Source organism: Glossina fuscipes, unplaced genomic scaffold (assembly GCF_014805625.2).
Source record: "Glossina fuscipes isolate IAEA_lab_2018 unplaced genomic scaffold, Yale_Gfus_2 61, whole genome shotgun sequence".
In the NCBI taxonomy this organism is placed as follows: Eukaryota; Metazoa; Arthropoda; class Insecta; order Diptera; family Glossinidae; genus Glossina; species Glossina fuscipes.
In genome coordinates, this window is record NW_023998433.1 from 1,446,352 (window position 1) to 1,452,553 (window position 6,202).

At 31.8% G+C, this 6,202-nt stretch overlaps 1 long non-coding RNA gene across 2 annotated transcripts; it reads right to left on the reverse strand.

Annotated features, from left to right (window-relative positions):
- Positions 1 to 909: 909 nt before the first annotated feature.
- Positions 910 to 5,847, reverse strand: LOC119637792. Of its 2 annotated transcripts, XR_005247338.1 has the most exons (5): positions 5,546 to 5,847; positions 5,268 to 5,407; positions 5,058 to 5,185; positions 1,617 to 1,692; positions 910 to 1,560 (listed from the first exon to the last, which is right to left on the reverse strand). It is a non-coding gene; the product is annotated as an uncharacterized LOC119637792 (long non-coding RNA). The 2 variants fall into 2 exon arrangements; XR_005247339.1 differs by lacking the exon at positions 5,058 to 5,185.
- Positions 5,848 to 6,202: the final 355 nt, after the last annotated feature.

Sequence of the window (6,202 nt, forward strand, 5' to 3'; positions counted from 1 at the left end):
TTGCTATATTTTTAACGAAAACCTTTAAAGACGATTATACCCCACGCTCAAGCGTATGTTCACATAAAAGCTATGCCTGGCTGCACTGATTTCTAAAGTTTTCAAATAATTTTTTCGCAATATAAAATTCTGTTTCTTCGATCAAGCGTACTTTTTACTTTGTATGAACTTACTCCATAGAGAGGAAAAGTAAATAATGCTAGCCGCAGATTTGGGTGATAATCTTCCATTTTTAAAAAAGCAACACATAAGAACATTATAGTCGAACAAGACCAACCACGAGATACTCTACACTGTTTCGCCCAGTGCACTCGTTTTGGTAGCAATGCACGAAAAACTACGTATGGCCTGTTCTAATGTTGGCTTAATTTAGCTCCTAAATGACTAATTAATTATAATTAATTTACTTCCTAAGTACTTTGTTATATTTCTATTTGCGTTACAAAAAAAATTAGAAATTAAATTTTCTCTTCATATAAGTGTTTGCTTTTTATAATAATCCCTAGATAAGTTAGGATCTAAAAGTTCGAACTAAATTATTATTAAGAACCAAATTTCATCATTAAATATTAAAAATTAAACCTTTTCTGAAGAGGTTGCTTTTCATGACAAATCTTATGTTGATTAGGATCCAACTAATAGACCCAATTTAATCCACTTAATTTTTTGTCAAATTATTATAGTCACAAATTTCATTATAAAACTTTAACAATTAGACAATTTTGGCATATAAAGGATAACATTTGCTGTGAATCTCTGTATGCGGTGGTATAAAAAACATATACCTACTTGGTTCAAATTCAGTAAGGTTAATTGCTTTGTCAATTTATTTTCACCATGAAATATTAAAGATTATAATCTTTTCCATATAAAAATTCAGTTCACATAGGAACGGTTACATGAGAGGGGGTTCAAAAAATTGCCTCAGCGGAACCAAATTTTTCATACCAATTTGGAATGTCGAAGTGCTATTACATAGCAAGAATTATTGCGACTTTTCAAAATACGGGGAGTGGTCAAAAAAGGGGACCGATGCGAACCGTTTCCAACAGTGTTCATTGTTGAATCAAAACACGTCAGTGTATCACATTTCATCAAAAAAACCTCAAAAATTGCGACCTGTAGCTGGAATGCAAGAATACATGATCAGAATTTATACGGACAGACAAGTGGGAGACTATATTAAATGGGGTATGTCTTCAAACCTTCTGAAAATGAAATACCACTTTAACATAAATTTTATCCAATATCACTAAACATTCAAATATTGGAAGATAAAATCGCACTATCATGTTTTTCTTTTAGACTTGTGGTGTCAAATTGTTGATAACGATATGGGATCAACAATTCGGAACGAAAGCGCTGAATACAATGATTGCATTTACATTTTGCATCGCGACAGTGGTGCAATACATTAACCAAGTTCAATACGCAGCTCACACTGCCCTACTGCAACAAAATCTTACTGTTTCGGCGCTACGGAATTTTCCCACAACCTGCATAGCGTCGTAAAATTTTCGTTTTGAGTTCTCTACATTTCTCTAGCTTTCCTAAGTTCATCTGAAAAATATAAAAATTGAATTTAATTATTTATATCTCGTTTATGTTATACTTACTAGATATGATTACTTCTTTGGATGAAACGGCACGAGTTTTTTCTTTTCATCTCTTAAGACGCACGCGAGCTAGCATCTGAAATGCCACAGTCTAATTATTATTGTTATTAATATAGCCAAAGAACTAAATTCTAAGACTAAAGTCTTAAAGCATTAGCATCTAAGGCATAGTCTACTTACTCTCAGTACCCGCCAGGTAAATTTCGGAACAACATTAGCATTTAATGACTATACAATAACAATACTATACGAAATAACATAATAACAACCGCACACCTTGCATAGAGCCTATATTTGATTACCGCACATTTAAGTTAAAGTGAAATTTCCCGGCTAGCAATAAGTTTTAAATAGAATCTTTTAACTTTCAACGCTTCTCCAAGCATATTAAAATTCTAAACCGAAAGCCTTTAAAATTTTGAAGGACGGGAAGGCGACAAAGAAAACTTATGTCTGCTTTGTTAATTGACTGCGCATCTACGAACTGACTGATTGATTTGACTTTCGAACCCAAACTGCCAGTAGCTATTAGAAAAATTTGATATTGAATTTGTTTTTCTAGACAAAGTCCTGCGATTGTAGTCATGACTTAAGCGGTACAATGAAGGGATTACAACGATTGTGCTGTTTGATATTGCATATAAGTTTAATTTGCAACACTGCCCTGCCACCGTCATTACCCGTATCGTCACTACTGCCAGTTAAACTGAATTGAAAGAGGAAGAAAGATTTCCGGGAAGTTCTTGTGTTAGGTCGAGGGAGAATATGTTAATGATTTACTATTATCAATTATTATTATTATCGGAACGCAGTTTCTGTCATCATTTCAACATCACATATCCCAAAATCGTAATCCGATTATAACTCCTCAACACTCTACTGCACTTGCTTGTCTCACTTTTTTTAGGCGTCAAAATGTAGGTTAAAAATACATTTGTCTATACGGTATTTCATAAATAATCCTTATAATGAAAAAAGAAATAAAAGTTATAATAATAATTGAGAAAATTATATTCGATCATGGCCAAATCTTTTTCTTTTGTACCCATCACCGTTATCCTAAAAAAGATAAAAAAGCAAAATAAATAGATTTTTATGCTCTATAATATGTAGTGGGTGCGGATTTTTCCTATTTTCAAAAAAAAAGTTTTTGTCGCATAGGCGTGTGGGCGTTGTAGACATGTCCTTGGAAAAGTTTAGGTTACTTTCAAATTCTTTTGCAAATTTAGAAACGATATTTCCATTTTCGCTAACGGGAGGATGTTTATCACAAATACTGTAAAGTTACGCCGACAGATAGATGGACATGTTTAGTTGCAATCTAAATTTGAAAGTGGCCAAAAATTTATATACTTTATGGGGTTTTTGAAGCTTATCTCTGCGCCTTATAAAGGTATAGAAAAACAAATCAAATTTTGATAAACTATTATATTGGGTAGACATAGTCAATTTTTTCCATTTTTATACAACTGCTATAGCATCGCCCACAGAATATGCATCCAAATTTTTGTACATTCATCTGCCATAGTTTATAAGTAATGAGCAAAAAACAATTTTTTATTCCTTTTGAATAACAAAGGTGTTCTCAGTTTACGTGGTTACGGTAGGCGTGTACTTCGCCTGATTTGGCCCATTTTCGATACCAACCCACTTCCAATGTTTGTGCTATATTTCAAGGCGACAACTTCACTGTTGCGGCCATGAGAATGTTCACATTATACAGGCAGACAGACAAACGTGTTTAAATCGGTTCTGTATTTTATATCGATCAGAAATATATATAATTTTGGGGTATCTAAAGTTTCCTTTTGGGCGTTGCAAATAATTTGGTAAAATGAATATACCTCTCAACCTTTGGTGATGGGTTTAAAAAAGAATTAGAGAACTTAAATAAACGGTGATATGTTCGAGCCGTGTATTTTGAAACTGGGCCAAGTGAATTTTCTAAAAAAATTATGACAGCTCTTGTCATATTGTATCGTAATTTCTAAGTTATCGTGAAGTTTTGATGCAAATCGCACCTATTATAGTACATGCTTGCATATATTTTGATCAGCAACATGTGGCGGTGAAAATGATAAAGTAATGAATAGTATGAATGTACATAACGGTTAAACTCGATGATTTTGACCTTTTTCTACATAAAATAACAGTTTTCTGTTTAGTATTATTGAGTTATGCAGTGTACAGAAGCCAATCGCAAAGCGCTCAAAATTGTATTTTCGACATTTATTATTTTTGTTATTTGATTTGAAAAAAACTGCTATCGAAGCTCATCAAAGACTTTTAAAAGCTTATGCTGATGCTGCTCTGTTATATTCCCCCTGTTGGATTTGGTTTTAACGGTTTAAAAGTGATGATTTTGATGTCGACGAGAAAGAACGCCCTGGAGTACCAAAAAAGCTGAAAGAACTTTCGAGCATCCTAACAATTTATGGATCAACTGACTGGTGTTGTGTATTACTAGCTGGCAAAATCGAATGAAACTGTCACTGTAGGCCACACGTTGCAAGATTTGAACGTTGCGAAAAATTTTGATTAATATATATATAACACTAATTTTTTTAAGTAAATGCCTTTTTTAAGTAAAAAATGATCAAAATATATGCAAGCTGATATTTAAAGACACTAAGATTTCGTATTCGTATTTTCTGCTTAATGAAATCTTAATACGATCATTTTAAAAGAGACTTAAGTCCTATTATGATAGTTTTAAGACAATGTGGACAATACTAAGAAATAGAATTTTGTGAAATCGCAACTTTGTGTATCTTATCATTGAATATATAATTTTAATATAACTTTAGCCTTAGTGAACTTAGTAGAACCACCCTGTTACCGATAATGCAAACGAATAAAATATATTATACAAGTAATGGACCGTACATATATAACGATATATGTATACTAACGGAGAAAAGTTAAACTAATTAAAAATATGTTGGATGACATTTTTGCAATTTTTGGACCATATGAAATGGTCTGTAAAATAACAATGAGTGAGGAAACAACATTCTGGATTTACTGCCATCAATTTACGAAAAAAGGAGACCAATCACAATGTTAAAATGTTATGCAAAACACAATTATTTTAAATCCTTCCCGCTCGGGCAACCTGGTGTCGAATAACTAAAAAAATCCTAAAACATTACTGATTGTAATATGACAATGCTATAATAGAAAATGAAATATGAAAATGAAAGTTGAATACTTTTTAATTTCATCAAATAAATGTGTATACATTTCAGGAATGGCGTAAGTCCATTTATAGCCATTAAAAGCAAATTATTTTTTTAAATCGTGTTAATTGTGCTAATTGGGTTGATAAATTATACACTCTTAATAACCAAAACACGTTGTTAGTACGTTATCAGTTACTAATTTTAAATTTATTAAAACGCAAAGCTTCAAATATCTTAATTTTAATATAAATAGACTTACACCACTTTAAAAAGGAACTGCTCACTTAATTCAATGTAATAAAATTAATTTTACATGGTTCCTAAATTATTCATCAATCTTTTTAAAGTTGTTATTCTGATTTTCGATGTAGATTTTTTTCTCGCTTGCTTAATTGAAAGTTTTAGATATATATAAAAAAGAGTGAATTTTATTGTGCGAAGAATACATTAAAACCTTATAGAAACTTACCCTCTCGGTGGCAAGTAAAGATGGTTACTGTTATTCTCTTATTCCTCTATGGACATTCGCATGACTTTCATCCGCAGTCGCTGCTCTATGCAGACGTGTGCGCAGTCATAACAATAATATGACTAGATCCTTTTTTTATGCTGCGTGAAATTAAATTGTTGATTGATTTTGAAGTTGAACTTTTAAGTATACTAAATTTCTTCAATTCATACTTTTATTATGAAGCTTTATTTTATATTCTTGTTGAAATTTTTTATTTCGTCTTGTTATTTACCTACCTTTTTTTCTTTTCTGTGCATTATTTTATTATATATACACTGACGATATCACAAATACTCCGTTAGAATTGTAACGAGCGCGAAATCGATACGAAAACAATCGAGTACCATCAACCCAAAAAACGAGCATATCGTACGATAATTCGATAACCAGAACCGTAAATTGACCTCTGCATTAGCAGCGTTTGAGTAAACATTTTCTCTTATTCAGATTTTTCTCATTTCGGTGAAATGCTTAGCATTAATCGTTTATGAATTTTCTGAGGGAAGATTCTTTACTTAGTTGGCACTTGAGGTGTTGCTGGCATTGTTATTACGAAATTGTGCTTTGCTCATTCGAGTCTGAAAAACAGAGATAAAAGTAGGGAGAGAATCACTTTTTTGAAATTGCTTCCATGCTCACATGAATATAAATGTAAACATTTTTAAAATTTTTTTCTCGGTTTCTTTGAGAGGAATTTCTTTGATTACTTGGCACTACTGGATCCTCTGGCACTTTGTTATTGTAAAATTTTGTTGTACTCGTGCCTTCAAAAAAAGAGAGAAAGAAAAAGAGAGAGAATAACTTTTTAACGATTGATTGAATATTCCATAAATATAAATCTGAACACTTTGAATTTTATTATTAATGCATAAACAACGAAATCTTTAGTCTCA